The 18,009-nt window shown below is 50.9% G+C and overlaps 1 non-coding gene across 1 annotated transcript; it reads right to left on the bottom strand.

Annotated features, from left to right (window-relative positions):
* Window positions 1-7,948: 7,948 nt before the first annotated feature.
* On the bottom strand, window positions 7,949-8,020 carry trnae-uuc (transfer RNA glutamic acid (anticodon UUC)). Its single transcript has one exon. It is a non-coding gene; the product is annotated as a tRNA-Glu (tRNA).
* Window positions 8,021-18,009: the final 9,989 nt, after the last annotated feature.

Below are 18,009 nucleotides of genomic sequence, written 5' to 3'. Positions count from 1 at the left end.
GCAGCTGTATAGAACCTTAGGTAGGCCACAGAGTCTAGTGTTCAATTCTGGTCGCCACACTACCAGAAGGATGTGGAGGCTTTAGAGAGGGTGCAGAAGAGATTTACCAGGATGTTGCCTGGTATGGAGGGCATTAGCTATGAGGAGAGGTTGAATAAACTCGGATTGTTCTCACTGGAACAACGGAGGTTGAGGGGCGGCCTGATAGAGGTCTACAAGATTATGAGGGGCATAGACAGAGTGGATAGTCAGGCTTTTTCCCAGAGTAGAGGGGTCAATTACTGGGGGGCATCGGTTTAAGGTGTGAGCGGCAAGGTTTAGAGGAGATGTACGAAGCAAGTTTTTTACACAGAGGGTAGTGGGTGCCTGGAACTCGCTACCGGAGGAGGTGGTGGAAGCAGGGACGATAGTGATGTTTAAGGGGCATCTTGACAAATACATGAATAGGATGGGAATAGAGGGATACGGACCCCGGAAGTGCAGAAAATTTTAGTTTAGACGGGCAGCATGGTCGGCACAGGCTTGGGGGGGCCGAAGGGCCGGTTCCTGTGCTATACTTTTCTTTGTTCTCTTTGTTCTTTGTTCTTTGTATGCAGGCACAAGTTGGAATCATCAGTGTCGGCACCAGTGGACAGCGGGCCTCTGGATCTCATTCCTCAGCTGTGGATCCTGAGGAAATACCTAGACGTTGCGGGAGAGTGGGGAAGAGTAAGAAACGATAGGCTCTGAGTGGGCATGGGTAAACCTAGCCACGGTAGAAATAAGTCACCATTGTAATAGCGCACTTGTATTAAAAATCTCTTTGATCACCCATACAGATCTTTCATGCTGTCATGTCAGAGCACCAGGCTGTGCAAACCCCCGCCCAAGCAGGGTGCTTCGCCCCTGTTCAGTGTGAGAATGGTAGCTTTATGTCTCTCCCATGTCACATGCTGATGATGCAGTGCCACTGCTGGGCATGGGCCACGCCCAGTTCGTGCTCCCTGCAACCCCGATCCATGGAAGGTTTACCCTCCACCACCACCCCACCCCCCTCCCCCTCCAGATCCCTCCAGCAACATCAATGCCCAGACCTCGCATGCCTGCCAGTGTTCTCTAGTTACGAGGATGCCAAGGGCTGAGAACACCTCATCAGTAGGTGGAGGAAAACGGCAGGACCCCTGACCTCGGAAGAGGCATTGGCAGCTGAGATGTGCCATTCAACCTATCTGAGCCGCATGATAAGCCCGTTCATTGACAGGTTGTGTTCAGCTCTCTGTCAGGCATGAGTCAGGCATGTCGCAGAGCATAAGAGTAGTATTGTTCTGTCCTCACTGCAAGTCATCATCATTCTCCTGCAGCATCCAACCAATCGCTTTAGTGCCTTGCACATGAATGTAGCCATCATCACGATGACTGCACGCAGGTACCACAGTTGTGAGAGATGTCAGATCGCATGGTGGGAGATGTCTTCACAGCCTAGTTCTAGTCATCACCAAACTGAGAGTCAATGAGGGTGCCCCTGCACCCCAAGCAGATCCTGACCCTGGCCCAAGGTCCTTCCTCCTCCTCCTCTGCAGGTTGCTCCTCATACCCTCCTCGAGGTGGCGCTCATCCATCTCCTCCTGGTCTAGTTGCATGGTCATGTGCGTACAATCAATGACACCCCTGCACCTGGGGCATGCCTACTATGCAGGCACAGCTGATGGCCCTGGCATCCTGATTCACCTGGCCCTGGCCCAAGTACATGTGGAACCCTGCAATTGTACGTGGTTGACTGGGAGCCGCACAGGTCATCTGTGCAGCCCTGAAACGAGCTGCTGGCACTGAAGTTCAGAGCGGCTGTGACTTTCAAGGTCACAGACAATGGGTGACCTCCCAGGCCATGTGGTGTCAACTCTTACATCACCTCACACAGGTGGTCCACAGTCTCCCGGGACAGATGGCATCTTCTTGGGCACTGGATCTCTGAGACCTGGGGGTGGATGTTCTACGGCAGTATACCCATGGCTGGTGGCTCCTCCGAGGTGCTGCCATATGTGGTCCCGCTCATGGAAGAGCAACCTCCCCCTCCTCTGAAGGGCACTGACCCTGGCCACGTGCAGCGGCATGTCGATGTCGCTGCTGCTGGCTGATAGCAATCAAAGGAATTGCCAGCTCAACTGACTCCATGATTTTCCAGCATCAATAACATCAAAGTGAGCGATGAGGATTCCTGATAAGGCCCGAACCCACAGCTCTCTCGGGATATGGGACATCCATCCATGTGCATTCCCCTATGTCAGTGCCTTTCCAATGAGCCTCACTCCCTCCCCAGTCACACAATAGCGTCTTCACCACAGTTGCACCACTCAACTCCACTGAATGAAATGCCTCGACCATTGAGAACCTCACTGGGCCATGTGACTGCCCCATGGGTGAGTATTAAGGGCCCAACAGGCATGGAAGGTCTCGAGGGTGTCAGTGCACATTGCATGCTCCCTCTCCTGGGACACCTGGCCACAAATTTAGCACGGTAGGGATCAGACAGTTGGGTCGGATGACCCCATTGATTGTGGGTGGCAATCAGTTGCACGTCCATGCATTGCAATGCTGACTACATTGGGCACAATTTGACTCATTAAGGAAGGGTCAGGGTGCTGATTAGACAATTGGCTTCCCCATGTGGCAGGTGAAGTGAGGCTAATGCATGTGAAGACTGCAATTTGCAGTCAACTTCATCCTTAGAGGGCACCCTCATTCCCCCAACTTCTCATGGCTGTGGATTAAATGAGCCTTCTAATTTGAACAGCCAGCAACCCAGACATTAATCCCTAACAGCTTGGCCTCCATAACCCGTGGCCTTGAACTTACATACATCTCATGACCTCTGGCTTCACGGTTCTCCCTGAGTCTGGGGTTTCATTCTCACTGTACCCGTCTTCCCCTCTGTGTGAGATTCTTCAGCTCTTATGAGGCTGGAAACCAACCCTTGTCAGAATCCCCCACTCAGCCTGTACAGGCTGGCTTCTCAAGAGACCTCACTTAGGGACCTCACAGTCAGTCCTTTGCTGACCCCATGGATACACCAGCTCCCATCCATTTTCCAGCTACCATCCTAGAAGGGAAATATCTCAGCGGTGATATCGCCACAAGCCCAGCAAGGAGGACAAGGCAAGTAGTGCTTGCAGACCTGCTGCCAGACCCCTTGAAAACTTGAGGTTCACAGCCATGAAGGGTCACCAAGGCCCGTGAACGATCCCACCTGACAAGATGCCTGAATCCCCTTCCAAGCCCCGAGTTGTACTTATCTTGGTCCCCCAAGGGAACCCAATTGCTTAATCAGCTCCCTGACCCTTCCTTGGTGAGTCAATTGTGCTAATATAGTCAGCATTGCAATGCATGAATGTGCACCTCTATGGCACCCACAATTAAGGGGGTCATCTGACCCAACTGTCTACCCCACTATTGCGACTACATTCACGGCCAGGTATCCCACGAGAAGGAGCATGCAGTGTCCTTTCTGGTTCCCCTTTGCAATTCGCACCCGAAGGATGATGGCGACCTGAGCACTCATCTCCGATATTCTCATTGGAGGTGAAGTCACCAGGTTTTTGTGTTTATACAGCTGTTGTAAATGGCAATGAATATTTAGTGAGGGGGGGATATTCCGAAAAATCGGAAAACGCAATCTCGACGGTGAAAATCACATTTCCAAATTCTCGCCGTATTTTTCACCCAGGTCGCCATTCCTGCTGATGGCTAACCTGGGCTGAAACTCATCCCCATTGTTGACAACAATAACTTTACAAACAATGGGCTGGATTCTCCTGTATCAGGATGCTTTGTTTTGCCGGCAGCCCAGAGGTTTCGCGATGTAGTGGGATTGCCCCACAATGGGGAACCCCATTGACCAGCCGGCGAAATGGAGAATCCCGACGGCGTGCTGAACCAGAAATCTGGCGCAGCGGGATGGAGAAACCCATCCAACATTTCTCTGAGCTGATATAATTGGAAGAGCGCGATGTATAGAGTGAGACCAGTCGGATCAAGTTGTTCAAGTGGTGCCATACGCCTAACTTCCGGTCATTGCACACTTGCACCTATGGACAGAGGTTTTGGCAGATGTGATGGCTTCTCTTCTCAAAAGGAAACAGAGGCAACAGATTATGGTTGGCATGATAAAGACATGTAAATTCATGACTCACTGTTGTGTTGCATGGTGCTATTGAAGCACTCCAATCCCAGCATGATGTACTTTCAGTGATCCTACTTGGCGAGATTGCGCCTGAATGAGCATGTTGGCAAACGCTGTGAGGTCGCACCTGTCACCACCCACTTCTCCAGACCCCAGTTTACTATCTTGGTGATAACCATAAACAACTGTCTCTGATTAGCAGGAACAAAAAAGATGCTGAGCTGTGCCACCTGCTCTAAGGACACCTGCATAACCATGCAATGTAGGAGTTACACGGATGGTTTACTGCAACCTAAAATTCTGCTGTCCCTTCTTGTAGACATACTGCAACACCGATGTATAGGTAAGTACCATGGAGTGACAGAACGGACCACTCACCTGCAACTACATCATGCAGCACCACCTGCACGTCATCAAGTGACCTTATTGGGAATGGATAAACAATGCCTATGAAAAGTGAAGGGAATGGATGGGATCTGCCACATCTGGGACAAGGCCAGCATTTGTTGCTCACCCTCTAATTGGCCTTGAGAAGATAATAATAATAACCTTTTATTGTCACAAGCATGAAGTTACTATGAAAAGCCACTAGTTACCACTAGAAAGCCTGTTCGGGTAAGCTGGTGCGGGAATTGAACCCGCGCTGCTGGCCTTGTTCCGCATCACAAACCAGCTGTCTAGCCCACTGAGCTGAACCAGCCCTCAGCTAAACAAGCAGATGGTACTGCCTGTAGGCAGAGACAGCATTAGGGTGAAGTGGAACGGTTTTTCTGTCCACAAAAGAGTCAGCTGATTCATATTGTCCTGGCTTCTGGGGACTACACTAGGTAAATGTTGTTAGGAAGGGGTTTATGTTTGTATTCATGAGGTTATTCGTGAAGCCCCACCTTCTCAACCTGGCTCTCGTCTGTGGTGTGTGTGATCCTCAGGTTAAATCACCACCAGTCAGCTCTCCCCCTCAAAGGGGAAAGCAGCCTATGGTCATCTGGGACTATGGCAGCTTTATGTTTGTATTGGTAATCATTAACAATAAGGTACAATTTTATGTGGGTTTGGTTTTATAGTTCTGTGTACGAAAGGATAAACTTATGGTTAGATTCCTGCTGGACACTGGTGTTTGTATATCGGCGGTTTTAGTTTCAATTCCAGCTGTGTTTCTATTGTGCTTAGAGAGGGTGACAACCTGAAAAGTAAATAAGCTAGCAGGAAAATGTGATTGTTGCTTAGCAACTGGGGGTCCTTTTTAAGGTAGAAAAGCTTTTGAATTTAGTTTTAGCTGGATTCATTGGCAGTTGGAGATTGGACACCGGGGAGTGAATATCACTCAACTCTGCCAAGAAAAGATAAGCTGGACAGGACAAACAAGCCGCAAAGAGGCAGATTTCCCAAAGAAACATATACGGTCCGTAATCAGGAAATCAGGACAGAAAGCATGTCTTTGGAAAACTGAAGTTTAGAGATCAGAGAACAAGGTACTGTTCAGAGGAGAATTCAAGGGAAAAACAGATAGTGCTATGAGTGAAAGAGACAGCTACAGTAACCAGTTTTAAAGTGGGAAAGTGGACCTTCAGCGATAAATCAAAAGTTTGATGCCATCTTAATACAGTCTGGGAATTGATAGTTAAAGAAATTGTTAAGAATTGGTGCAACAGGCAATGCAAAGAAATCCTGAAGGGGGAATTGTAAAACCTATATGCTGGATTCTTTGTTGAAAGTGGAGCCAAAGCTTTCTTTGAAAGAGTAATTTTGAAAGCCTGGACCCTAATGCAAACTGAAGATGGAAAGCATTGTTATAAAAGTAGATTTTAAAACATGTTTTTGGGAGTGGAGTTTAGGAACTCTCATGTGACAATCATCTGGATGGATTGTAAGGAGAAATCCACAGACATTCACTTTGGTTCAGTGGAGAGTTTATTTGACCACAACCAGTCTGCATCCTTAAAAGGGATTTAGTGTTATTGAGACCATTACAGTTTAAGAATTTCTTTTTAATCCACGTTAACCTTAAAATCTGTGTGTATTTGTGAAACTAAGGAGAGTAAAGGAGTCTTGTATCATAGTCCAAATTTTCATGTTTATAAACTTTTTTCCCCCTTGTTTTAAAACTAATTAGTTACAGTCTTTTGAGCCAGGGTTCCATTCTGGGTTCTTCCTGTCCAGTTATAACACCAAGTGGGATTGTAACAATGTTCAGTGAGAAAGAAACACAGAGAATGCTTCAAAAACTCAGCAGGCCTGGCAGCATCTGTAGGGAAAGAAAACAAAGTTAACATGTCAAATCTATTTGCCTCTTCATCGGAACTAAAGCAGAGGAAAATGAGTTGGATATTGCACTGTAGCCTGGACATACTGCAATAAAGATGTAGAAATAAAAGAACAAGAGACAGATGGTCCAGTGTGAAGTGGGTTGAAGGGAGGGCTTTTGCATTGAGACAAAAAATGTATAGGAAGTTTTTAAAAAAAGGGTTAATATGAAGGGGAAAGGGGGACTTCCGGTGACGGCGGGCGGGAGGCAGCCGCACATTGGAGGGCTCCGTTCAGGAACGGCATTTTCGGGGAGTAACGCCCGGTCCTAGGGCCAGCGACGGCAGTAAAAGTCGGGAGACAGCGCAAGGAGAAGAAGGATGTCGAAAAACACCAAAAAAAGGGCCAGGAAAAAAGCGGCTGAAAGTCCGTTGGAGAGTGGAAAGGTCACCGCGGGGTCAACAAAGAAAATGGAGGCTGGAGCACCAGGGGAGGCCGCAGTGCTTACGGCTGAAGAAATAACTAAGGTGATGGCTGCGGAATTCCAAAAGCAGTTGGCGCAGATTGAGAAATGTATGGAGATGGTGAGGAAGGAGATGAGGGACGTTTTGAGTGCGCTGGTGGAGGAGGAGATTTCCCCGGTGATGACGGCGGTGGCGAGCGCAGTGGCGGAGGTGCGAGAGGAAGGGGAGGCGCTGAAGGAAGTGGAGGAGACGGTATTGCAGCACGGTGATCAACTTGTCTCGATGGGGAAGGAGATGCGGAAGGTGATGGACACGAACAAGAATCTGCGAGGAAAAATGGAAGATCTGGAAAACAGATCCAGGCAACAGAATTTGAGGGTCGTGGGGCTGCCCGAAGGAGTTGAAGGACCGAAGCTGACTAAGTATTTTGCCGCGATGCTGGCAAAACTATTGGGGGAGGGGGAGGACCCCTCCTGATATGAACTGGATCGGGCTCATCAGTCGTGGAGGCCTGTACCAAAGGCGAGTGAGCCGCCAAGGGCAGTGACTCTGTGCTTCCGTAGGTACAGTGTGAAGGAGAAGGTCCTGAGCTGGGCCAAGCAGAAGCGGGTGGTGCAGTGGGCTGGAGCTGGTATACGTGTATACCAGGACTTTACGGTGGAGCTGGCGAGGAGGCGGGCTGCCTTCAACCGGGTGAAGAGGGCACTGTACATTATAGATTTCATAGAATTTACAGTGCAGAAGGAGGCCATTCGGCCCATCGAGTCTGCACCGGCTCTTGGAAAGAGCACCCTACCTAAGGTCCACACCTCCACCCTATCCCCATAACCCAGTAACCCAACCCAACCCAACACTAAGGGCAATTTTGGACACTATGGGCAATTTAGCATGGCCAATCCACCTAACCTGCACATCTTTGGACTGTGGGAGGAAACCGGAGCACCCGGAGGAAACCCACGCACACACGGGGAGGATGTGTTGACTCCGCACAGACAGTGACCCAAGCCGGAATCGAACCTGGGACCCTGGAGCTGTGAAGCATTTGTGCTATCCACAATGCTACCGTGCTGCCCATAATTCATTATTCCCTGACCGGGAATCGAACCCGGGCTGCGGCGGTGAAAGCGCCGAATCCTAACCACTAGACCACCAGGGAAACTAATGGTAAGGCTGGATGGCGTTGGTTGGGGGGGGTGGGTGGGTGGGGGGGGGGGGGGGCGGGGGGGTGGAGAGCTGTGTAGATTAAGGGTGGCTATGGGTAATCCCTGATTCCTTTTTGTCATTTGTTTATGTAAACATGCGGGTTGAGGTTTGGGGGTTGGTGGGCGGATGGGACCGTTGTTATTATGGGGATTGACATATTTTGTTGATTATTGTTTATTGTTGATGGGTGTAAATGTGGGAGAAAATGTGAAAAAGGAGGAGAATTTTTTTTAAAAAATGTTTAATATGAAGGGGAAAGTTCACAGTCTATAGGTGTGTAACTCAGTGTTGCGTACTGAGGGCTATAATGTGCCTAATCAGAGAATGAGGTGCTCCAATTTGCATTGCTTCACTGGAGCACTGCTGTTGGCCAAGGATGGACATGTGGGTGTGAGAGCATGATGCTGAGTTAAAATGGCAATCAACAGGAAAGTTGGGGCCACGTTTGCAGATTGAGCGAAGGTGTTCCGCATAGTGGTTACCCAGTCTATGTTTAGTCTCCCTAACGTAGACGAGACCGCATTTGGAGCAGCGAATACTGTAGACCAGAATAAAGGCAAGCGAAACACTGCTTAACCTGAAAGGAGTGTTTGGGCCCGTGGACAGTGATGAGGGAGGAGGTAAAGGGGCTGCATCTTCTGCGATTGCATGTGGAGGTGCTGTGGGATGGGAATGAAAGGTTAGGGGTGACTAAGGAGTGAACACAGAGGGAGCGAACCCTGTGGAGTCGGGGGAGTGAAGGGAAGATGTTTAGTGGTGGCATCATGCTGAAGTTGGCAGACATGGTGGAGGGTGATCCTTTGAATGCAGAAGTTGGTGGGGTGGAAAGTGAGGACAAGGTGAACCCTACCATGGTTCTGGAAGGGAAGAAAAGGGCAAAGGCAGTGATGCGGGAAATGGGTCAAACCCAGTGAATGCCCTGTCAGCCACAGGCTGGGGGTGGGGTGAGGAGGGGGTGGGGGTGGGGGTGGGGGGGTGGGGTGAGGACGGAGTGGGGGCGGGGGTGGGGGTGGCTGGTGGGGGGGGGGTGGCGTTGTGGACTTGGTGAAGGAAATAGGCAGACCTGTCAGAAGCACCATTTTCGAAGGTGGCATCACCAGAAAAGATGCAGCAATGATGGAGAAATTGGGAGAATAGAATTGAATCATTCCAGGAAGCAGGGTGTGAGGGCCCATGTGGGTACCTATGGCATGGTAGCATCTCAGTCTGTTCAAAATGTGTGTCTGCACAATAAGCATGTAATTTATGTCTGCGATGGATTGGATTGTTCAGTGATCTCTAGCATAGCCCGAAAAATCTTTGTGGCAGTGGAAACAGTTCAAAGGGAGCTTCCTGCATTGGAGCCTTGCAAATACTATTGCTGAATGAAAGCTCCTCTCTGACTGAGAAAATACAGGATGACATTTTGATAAATTGGAGTATAATACACAGCCTAAATTGTTTTTAAGAGGTTCATTCATTGCTGACAACACTCTTCAAGATTGTTGTAGGTAATTAATCGAATGCCCAAAGTAATTTTGAGGTGTCTTAATCACTAACAAATTCACACCTTCTCATACTTTATAGCTCTTGCGTTATATAATAAATCAGGTTATCTAACATCAGTTTATTACGAAGACAAATTCAATTTGTTCCATGAAGTTTAATATAGAACTCATTAATGCAATGTTTTTGAGTCATTTGCCTTCCACGGGTACAAAATATTTGACACAACACAAAGTGAATCCTTCAACCCATTTATTATTAGCTCCCAATTGTCTATATATCAATATTTGGAAAGGTGAAATTAGGCTTGGCAAATTAAATTAAAATTGTTCTCTTTGAATTGGCATCTTGTTCCACGCTTGTCCGTTTTCTATTCTAACCCGGGCAGCAAAGTCAAGAGATTGGGCAAGATTATATTAAAAATGTGTTATGAGAAGACATTTTCCTGCTTCCCTATGTGATGGAACAGCTGTAGTTGTGCAAACAAGGCTTGGCTTGATGTGTTTTTCTTTTCCCCTTGAGGAAGATTTTGCAATTACAAAGTTCCCCATTAAGTTATTTAGCAGAAGAGTCAGAACATTCACTGTTTCATTCAATGGCCTTCTGTCCTGCAAGCCATGGTATCATTGCAAGGTCTTCACATTACTTATTTTTATCTTTAATGTCAAAGTTCAATTACTGTGTTGACAATAGGTCAGCCATTTAATGATCTGTTAATGAAAGCAATAAAGTTACTTTACATAAAATAAAGAGGCGCTGAAATATTCAGTAAATATAAGTAGCCTCTAACCATATGCAAGATTGGCCTTGCCTTTAACCAATGCACATATGTTTTCTAACTTTCAAACATTTAACATTATATATTTTAAATTTGCCTCAGGTGTAAAAGGTATTATAGATAATAGTTTGAAACCAAAGAGGCTACGCAAAGTCAGAAATTGTGCTTTAGGCACTATAGGAAAAGGGAAATTTAAAAGATGTAACATAGGCAAAACAGGAGAGAGAAGTAAGAAACATGTAAGTAAAATATGAAAACAGAAGGACAGGTTCATGGTCCAAATATTGTTCTTCATTCAGATGCAGACTATAATGAACAAATTGAATGAATTATAGGTACATGTCCAACTTAGATGTTATGATATGATAGCCTTTGCTGAAACATGGTTGCAAGACAGTCATGTCGCAAGTTACAAGTTCTGCAGGAAGGATTAAGAAACTGGTCAAGTGCGAAGAGTAGCTTTGATAAGGGCATGGGGAGTCCATACCGAATAAAGCAAATAACTAGATTTATTTTCAATACGGTCTATACAGTTCCCGGTAGATCCCTGCCGGGTCTCTTTCTGCTTGGTGCCATACTGACCGACTTTCTATACATTGGTTAATTAGAGTTGTCCCACCCCTAATGAGGGAGCACGCACTCTGTGAGGACCATGGGGAAGATAATCATTCCCACCCCATATGTCCCGTGTGGGTTATTACAGTAGCCTTCATGATTTAAGAGTTACATCACTTCAATGACAAGTAAGGATAAGGCAGGCACGTATGCAGGCACAAGAGATGTGGATAAAATTAAGAATAAGAAGATAATTTAAGACCAAGCTCATAATTATATACATCCCCACTGGTAGCAGCTGTGAAGTGGTAGAATGTATAAACGCAGAGATAAGGCAATCATTTTGTGAAGACAGAATGGATTTAATGGAGAATTTAAACTATCATGTAGATTGGATTAAATGGATTACTGTATGTCAGAAAGGGACTGAAATTCTTTAGGATAGTTTTCAGCAGAAGTGAACTGAATTTTCCATGCCCTGTGATGGTGGGCTGGGAGGTGGGGTCCAGGAAAATACGGATGGGCCAATCGGGAAATTTCTAATGGGTGGGTGGGTGGGGACACAAAGGGGCTGCCAACAGCCAATTAGGGTCCAAACTAGGTCTGATTTTGTGGCTGAGCTGGCTTTTTGCCGCTGATGGTAAATATTTCTACAAGTATATTAGGAACAAACGGCAGTCAGGATCACAATAGGCTTCTTGCAGCAGACTGGGGGAGGGGGTGATCAGAGCTAGAGGCTCTGGCTCCAAAGAGGGGGTCGCGGTTGATAAAGGCTGCACTCAGAGCCCCAACAATCTACCCGGATATGATTCCCTTCTTGTTCAATGGGTCTTCAGGCTTCGGGCCAAAATATTTTCTTTTTAAATGTGCAACTCTGAGGATACATCTCTGTTGATGTGCCCTGCCAGTCCCTGACCTCCCTTAGGTGTGTCCATCATTCTTAGTGGCACTGTTGAGGCTCCAGAGCTGCCTGCCCTCAGTATCAGAAGCCCACCTGGTGCCCTTAATGGGTGACCAATTAGGAGACTACCTAGAATTAGGAAGACTGTGGCTACGGACCTACTGCTGGTAAATTGGTCTCAGGACATCTATTCATCCCACATTAAACTTCTGATGACTGTGAATTTGCACTAAAGAAGTGCCAGACAATGACCATCTCCAACACGAAAGAATCTAACCATCTCCCCTTGACGTTCAATGGCATTAACACTGCTGAATCCCTCACTTTACACACCCTGGAGATAACCATTGACGAAGAATTCAACTGGGCTAGTCATATAAATACTGTAGCCGCCCATTTACAGCCTGATACAAAATGGCCAAGCAAAGAAAGGACACTACTATGGCCTGATGGGATATGTGGCTAACTAGGACACAACTACAACAGGAAGAAGTAACTTACGTTATTTACCACAAACGTCTTTGATTTTACGACTGGCCATAAAGAGTCAGCAGGAGACTGGACAATAAATATCTTCAAGGGAAAGACTGACCATGACCTATCAGCAGGATGGAAAGCAACGTATGTTCCCGATAAGAAACTTATCCTAATCAATGATCAAATGGACAGGAAGAGGGAAGGAGGTTTTAAAGTAATCAAGGACAACTGGCCCTGAGGTCAGGCATCCTGCAATAAACTAATTTGAACACAACCGCCTGTGTGTTATGCTCTGGAGAAGAAATACAACCCCTGAGTGAGTCACGATTATTCAAACATTCGTGATTAATCCTGCTCTGTGAACATGTGACTGGAACATGAGACCTGTGCCAGTGAGATCTGTCTAATAAGGAGAGATGAAGAGATCTCATCAGCGTAACACCGAGGAACAAAATCGCAGAAGAAATCTCAAGATCTGAGCTTGACAAAGTCCGCTCCATGTCTACGGCAAGCGAGTGCAAGTGGGAAAGTGGCATCCCTACAAGTGGATTAGATCAGTATTAGCAGTTAAAACCTATGCTTGTAAACGTACAGTGGTAGATTTAGAGGGGAATAGAAACATTCTCATGTGTGATACAATGTGAGAGAATTAGTCTTGTGGCAGCCATAAGTGTTGAAGATTTTTCAATTTTCCAGTAAAGATGTGATGTGATTGAAATATAAAGTTGTCTATCAATTGACTGGAGCAAGGGTCCTAGTTAACAATACTGTGGCTATAAGATCAGGTCAGAAGCTGGGAATCCTGCGGTGAATAATTTCCACTTGCCTGGATGAGTGCAGTACCAACTACACTCAAGAAGCTCGACACAATCCAGGACAAAGCCGCCCGCTTGGTCGGCACATCATCCACCAACTTAAACATTCCCTCCCTCTGTAGTATAAGGGGCGGGCACAAATATGGTTAATGTGAGCCTGCACACAGTACCACCCACACCGTGGTGTCAGAGAGCACATGACCCACACCCAGGGCCAGTCTAGTGTTGGACAGAGCAGTGTGTAGCAGCTCCTCGAGAAGGTGCACAGCAGCAACTCAGCAAAGCTCCTTTAACTGCGCCTTGTAAATCTTAGACCTCTGCCACCTCGAAGACAAGGCCAGCCGATGCATGGCAACAGCTGCAAGACCCCCTCAAAGTTACACACCATCCTGACTTGGAAATATATCGCCGTTCCTTCACTCAAAGACCTGGAACTTCCTTCCTAACAGCACATGGCAATGTATCTGCACAGGTAGATTGCAGGGTTTCAAGAAGGTAGTTCACCATGTTTTCAAGGGTAATTAGTGCTGGTCAGCAAATGCTGGACTTGACAGTGATTCTCCGATCCCATGAAAGAATAAATATAAGAATCTTTGAATGATTACAGGACAGAAGACAACCATTTAGCCCGTTGTGTCTGTACTTGCTCTCTGCAAGAGGAACTCACCTATTCTCACTCCCCCACCTTTTCCCTGTAGCCCTGCAATTCTTTTACCTTCAGATAATTATCCAATTCTCTTCTGAAGGCCTTAAATTAGCTTGTCCCCACCACATTCTCAGGCAATGCAGTCCAGGTCCTAACCGCTTGCTGTGCAAAAAGATTTCTCCTCATGTTGGGCTTGTTTCAGTTCCCAATTGTTTCAAATTGGAGACCTCTGGGGCGAAATTCTCCGTTATCGGCGGAAACTCCGCCGATCGGCGCAAAAAACGGCGCAAATCCCACTTGCGTCACGTCATAAAAATGGGCCGATAGTCTGCGGCCCGAAATGGGCTAGCAGCGACGTAACGGGATCCGCGCTTGCGCAGTGGTTCACGCCGTGCAGCGTCATACGCGCTGCACGGCGTGACGGCTCATAAGGCCGCGCAGCTCCCCCCCACCCGACCGCAACAGCCGACCGCAACACCCGACTTGATGGCTGGCCGTCGCTCAGCCCCGAGGTTCGAGTCACGCGATGTGGAGGCGCTCCTGGATGCGGTGGAGCAGAGGAGGGACGCCCTGTATCCCGGGCACGGCCGCAGAGTTGCCCCACGCCACAGCCGGCGTCTGTGGAGGGAGGTGGCAGAGGCCGTCACCGCTGTGGCCCTAACACCACGGACAGGCACCCAGTGCCACAAGAAGGTGAACGACCTCGTCAGAGCAGGCAGGGTGAGCGTCCCCCATATCCCCCATATCCCCTCTCCCCCAAATCCCCCCCTCCCCCATATCCCCCCCTCCCCCATATCCCCCCTCCCCCATATCCCCCATATCCCCCATATCCCCCCTCCCCCATATCCCCCCTCCCCCATATCCCCCCCTCCCCCATATCCCCCTCCCCCATATCCCCCATATCCCCCCTCCCCCATATCCCCCCTCCCCCATATCCCCCATATCCCCCCTCCCCCATATCCCCCATATTCCCCCCTGCCCCATATCCCCCCTCCCCCATATCCCCCATATCCCCCCTCCCCCATATCCCCCCTCCCCCATATCCCCCATATCCCCGCTCCCCCATATCCCCCATATTCCCCCCTCCCCATATCCCCCCTCCCCCATATCCCCCATATCCCCCCTCCCCCATATCCCCCATATCCCCCCTCCCCCATATCCCCCCCTCCCCCATATCCCCCATATCCCCAAGTGAATCCAGCCCTAACCTTAACCTCTGCAATGCACGCGCAACCGATGGCGTGCATTCATATACCTGCCTAACACTGTTGCCTTTTACCCCTGCCACCCCCCCCCCAGGAGAAGCGCGCACACAACAATAGGGAGCATGTGAGGACTGGAGGAGGGCCCGCTGATGAGAGGCCACTGACCGTACACGAGGAAAGGGCCCTGGAACTGGCTGGCGGACCTGAGGACCGGGAGGTTGCTGATGCAGAAGTGAGCCACCAACAGCCCGTCCCCATATCCCCCCTCCCCTATATCCCCCTCTCCCGTATCACCTGATCACTGCCTGATGTCTAACCATGCATGCTTCATTGTGTATCGCAGGACCAAACGTCCAGGCACCCATCCCCGCAGATGCAGACCGCCCGCAGGATGCCCCTCGGAGACCACGGGAGATGGAGAGACCCGCACCCTCCAGCATGCGACGCCCGCAGGATGCCCCTCGGAGACCACGGGAGACGGAGAGACCCGCACCCTCCAGCATGCGACGCCCGCAGGATGCCCCTCGGAGACCACGGGAGACGGAGAGACCCGAACCCTCCAGCATGCGACGCCCGCAGGATGCCCCTCGGAGACCACGGGAGACGGAGAGACCCGAACCCTCCAGCATGCGACGCCCGCAGGATGCCCCTCGGAGACCACGGGAGACGGAGAGACCCGGACCCTCCAGCATGCGACGCCCGCAGGATGTCCCTCGGAGACCACGGGAGACGGAGAGACCTGGAGCAACAGGGAGACGACACCCCCGTCACGTGCGGGAGCGACCACCCAGCGATGAGGGGGGCAGCCACAGGCCCCCGTCACATCCGAGCCAGGACACCACTACCCAGGACACCACTATCCAGGACACCCCTACCCGGGACACCACTACCCGGGACACCCCTACCCGGGACACCACTACCCGGGACAGCACTACCCGGGACAGCACTACCCGGGACAGCACTACCCGGGACAGCACTACCCGGGACAGCACTACCCAGGATACCCCTACCCGGGAAGACGAAATACCGGACAGTGACTCAGAGTGGATGGGTGGAGACGAACCCCCACCCCAAAGTGCCATGGACTCAGAGTGGGACGAAGAGCACGACACAACGCCACTGCTGTCGCCAACACCCTCCACCATCGCAGAAACACTCACCACGGTTGGGCACTTTAGTGATGAGGCGTCTGGTACACTCACTGGTGCGCACAACACAGCCGTCCCGGTACAGCAGGTGGAGGTAGGAGCAGCAGAGGAACCGGGCGGTCGGAGGGCAGCCCAGGCCAAGCGAACATCTGCCGCCCAGATGGATCCCGGGTTCCTGCAGTTACCACACCCACACATAGATCCGATGCAACCACCGACACGGAGACGAGCGAATAGGGTGACGGGTGGCTTGCGGCGGCTGCGGTCGCAGGTGGAGGAGTCCACCCGCGTCCAGGAGCTGGGAGTGGTCCCGGTCATGCGTGCCACCCAGGCTGACACCGCACGGGTGGCGTCCGCGGTGGAGGCAATGGGTGCGACGGTGTCAGACATGGGGAACGGTTTGCGAGGCCTGGGGCCTTCCGTGCAGGCGGCGTCTGTGGCCCAGGAAATGGCTGCCCTCTCACAGGAGGCCATGAGCCAGTGCCAGCGCCAGATGGCAGAGGCGCTCAACGCCATAGCCCAGTCTCAGCACGCCATAGCCCAGTCTCAGCAGGCCATGGCCCAGTCTCAGCAGGCCATGGCCCAGTCTCAGCAGGCCATAGCCCAGTCTCTGCAGGCCATGGCCCAGTCTCTGCAGGCCATGGCCCAGTCTCAGCAGGCCATCGCTGAGGGCATCGGCGCCAGTGGCCATGTGCGAGCTGGCGTCGCACTGTCGCAGTCAGGGTTCGACAACCCCCTGGGCTCCATGGCTGCAAACCTGCAGACCCCTGTCGATACCAGCACGGGCCTCCAGGACTGGCAGCGCCAGATGTCGGGGGCGCGTCGGATGGCCAGTCCGTTCGCATCCCCCACCCATGTAGAGGCCTGGGGGCCATCGGGCACCCCGAGGGAGGAGGAGGTGGTGTGGTCCGTCCCGGCTCCCTCTGTAGGGGAGGTCCCGGTACACCGCGACACCTCGGACTCCCCCCCTTCCGTCCCAGGTGCATCGGGTGGGCAACGGGCAGGACAGGCTGGCAGCTCGCCATCCCAGTCGCCCGGGCCGCAGCCTGGCCCATCTAGGCCAGGACGCCCCAGGAAACGGCCGCCAAAGGGATCCAGTGTCAGAGGGCAGGAATCACAGGAGTCCACCTCCAGTTCTGCTGAACCGTCTGGGGAACCACGTAGACGTAGTCAAAGGGCCCGTAAGGCCAAACAATTAGACACTGAGTAAGTTGGCACGGGTGCAGGGCACAGATGAGTTTTAGGCGCTAGGGCACGTGCATGAACTCCTTTGGTTATTAAAGTCAATGTTACACCTACCGAAGCTGCCTTTGTGCTCTGTCCAAAGTGTGCGGGGGTGTCATGTACGTTGAGCGCAAGTGTGTGTGTGAGGGGTGGTCTTACCTCAGCCCCAGGTGAGTCTGCCCCCTTCCCCCTGGGCTGCCATCAACATCCCCCGGGCAGAGGACGGGACCGTGCGCTGCAGTGTCACAGCCGCATGCAGGGATGGTCCGGGTGGATGGTGGTACTGTGGCCATGGGTCAGACATAGTCCAACGATGTAGAGCCAGGAGCTCATCGGAGGCGGGTTGTCATCATTCTCCATGGCCTGCGATAGACAAGCGTCCACCCGCAACTGGGTGAGCCCGGCCCGTTGTGCCGCCGGTGAATCGGCAATTGGGAGTGAGGGGGTGGTGTGCATGCGGGTGGGGTGTGTGGGGTTGGGGAGGGGGGTGAGGGTGCTGGGTGGGTGGATGGGTGGGGGGTGTGGGTGGTCGGCTGTTGTCATGGTGTGCGGTCTGTGGCCATACTACCCGATTCCCACGCCCATCTAGTCAGTGAAGCGGGCGTCTATCAGTCTGTCCCGTGCCCGCTGGGCCAGCCGGTAACGGTGGACAGCCACCCGTCTGTGTCTACCCCGTCTGCCCTGACCATTGCCCCCATCCCCCTCATC

The sequence above is a fragment of the Scyliorhinus torazame genome, chromosome 3, assembly GCF_047496885.1.
Source record: "Scyliorhinus torazame isolate Kashiwa2021f chromosome 3, sScyTor2.1, whole genome shotgun sequence".
In the NCBI taxonomy this organism is placed as follows: domain Eukaryota; kingdom Metazoa; phylum Chordata; class Chondrichthyes; order Carcharhiniformes; family Scyliorhinidae; genus Scyliorhinus; species Scyliorhinus torazame.
Note: the sequence above shows the minus strand (reverse complement) of the source record. Positions and strands in the feature narration are given on the sequence as shown.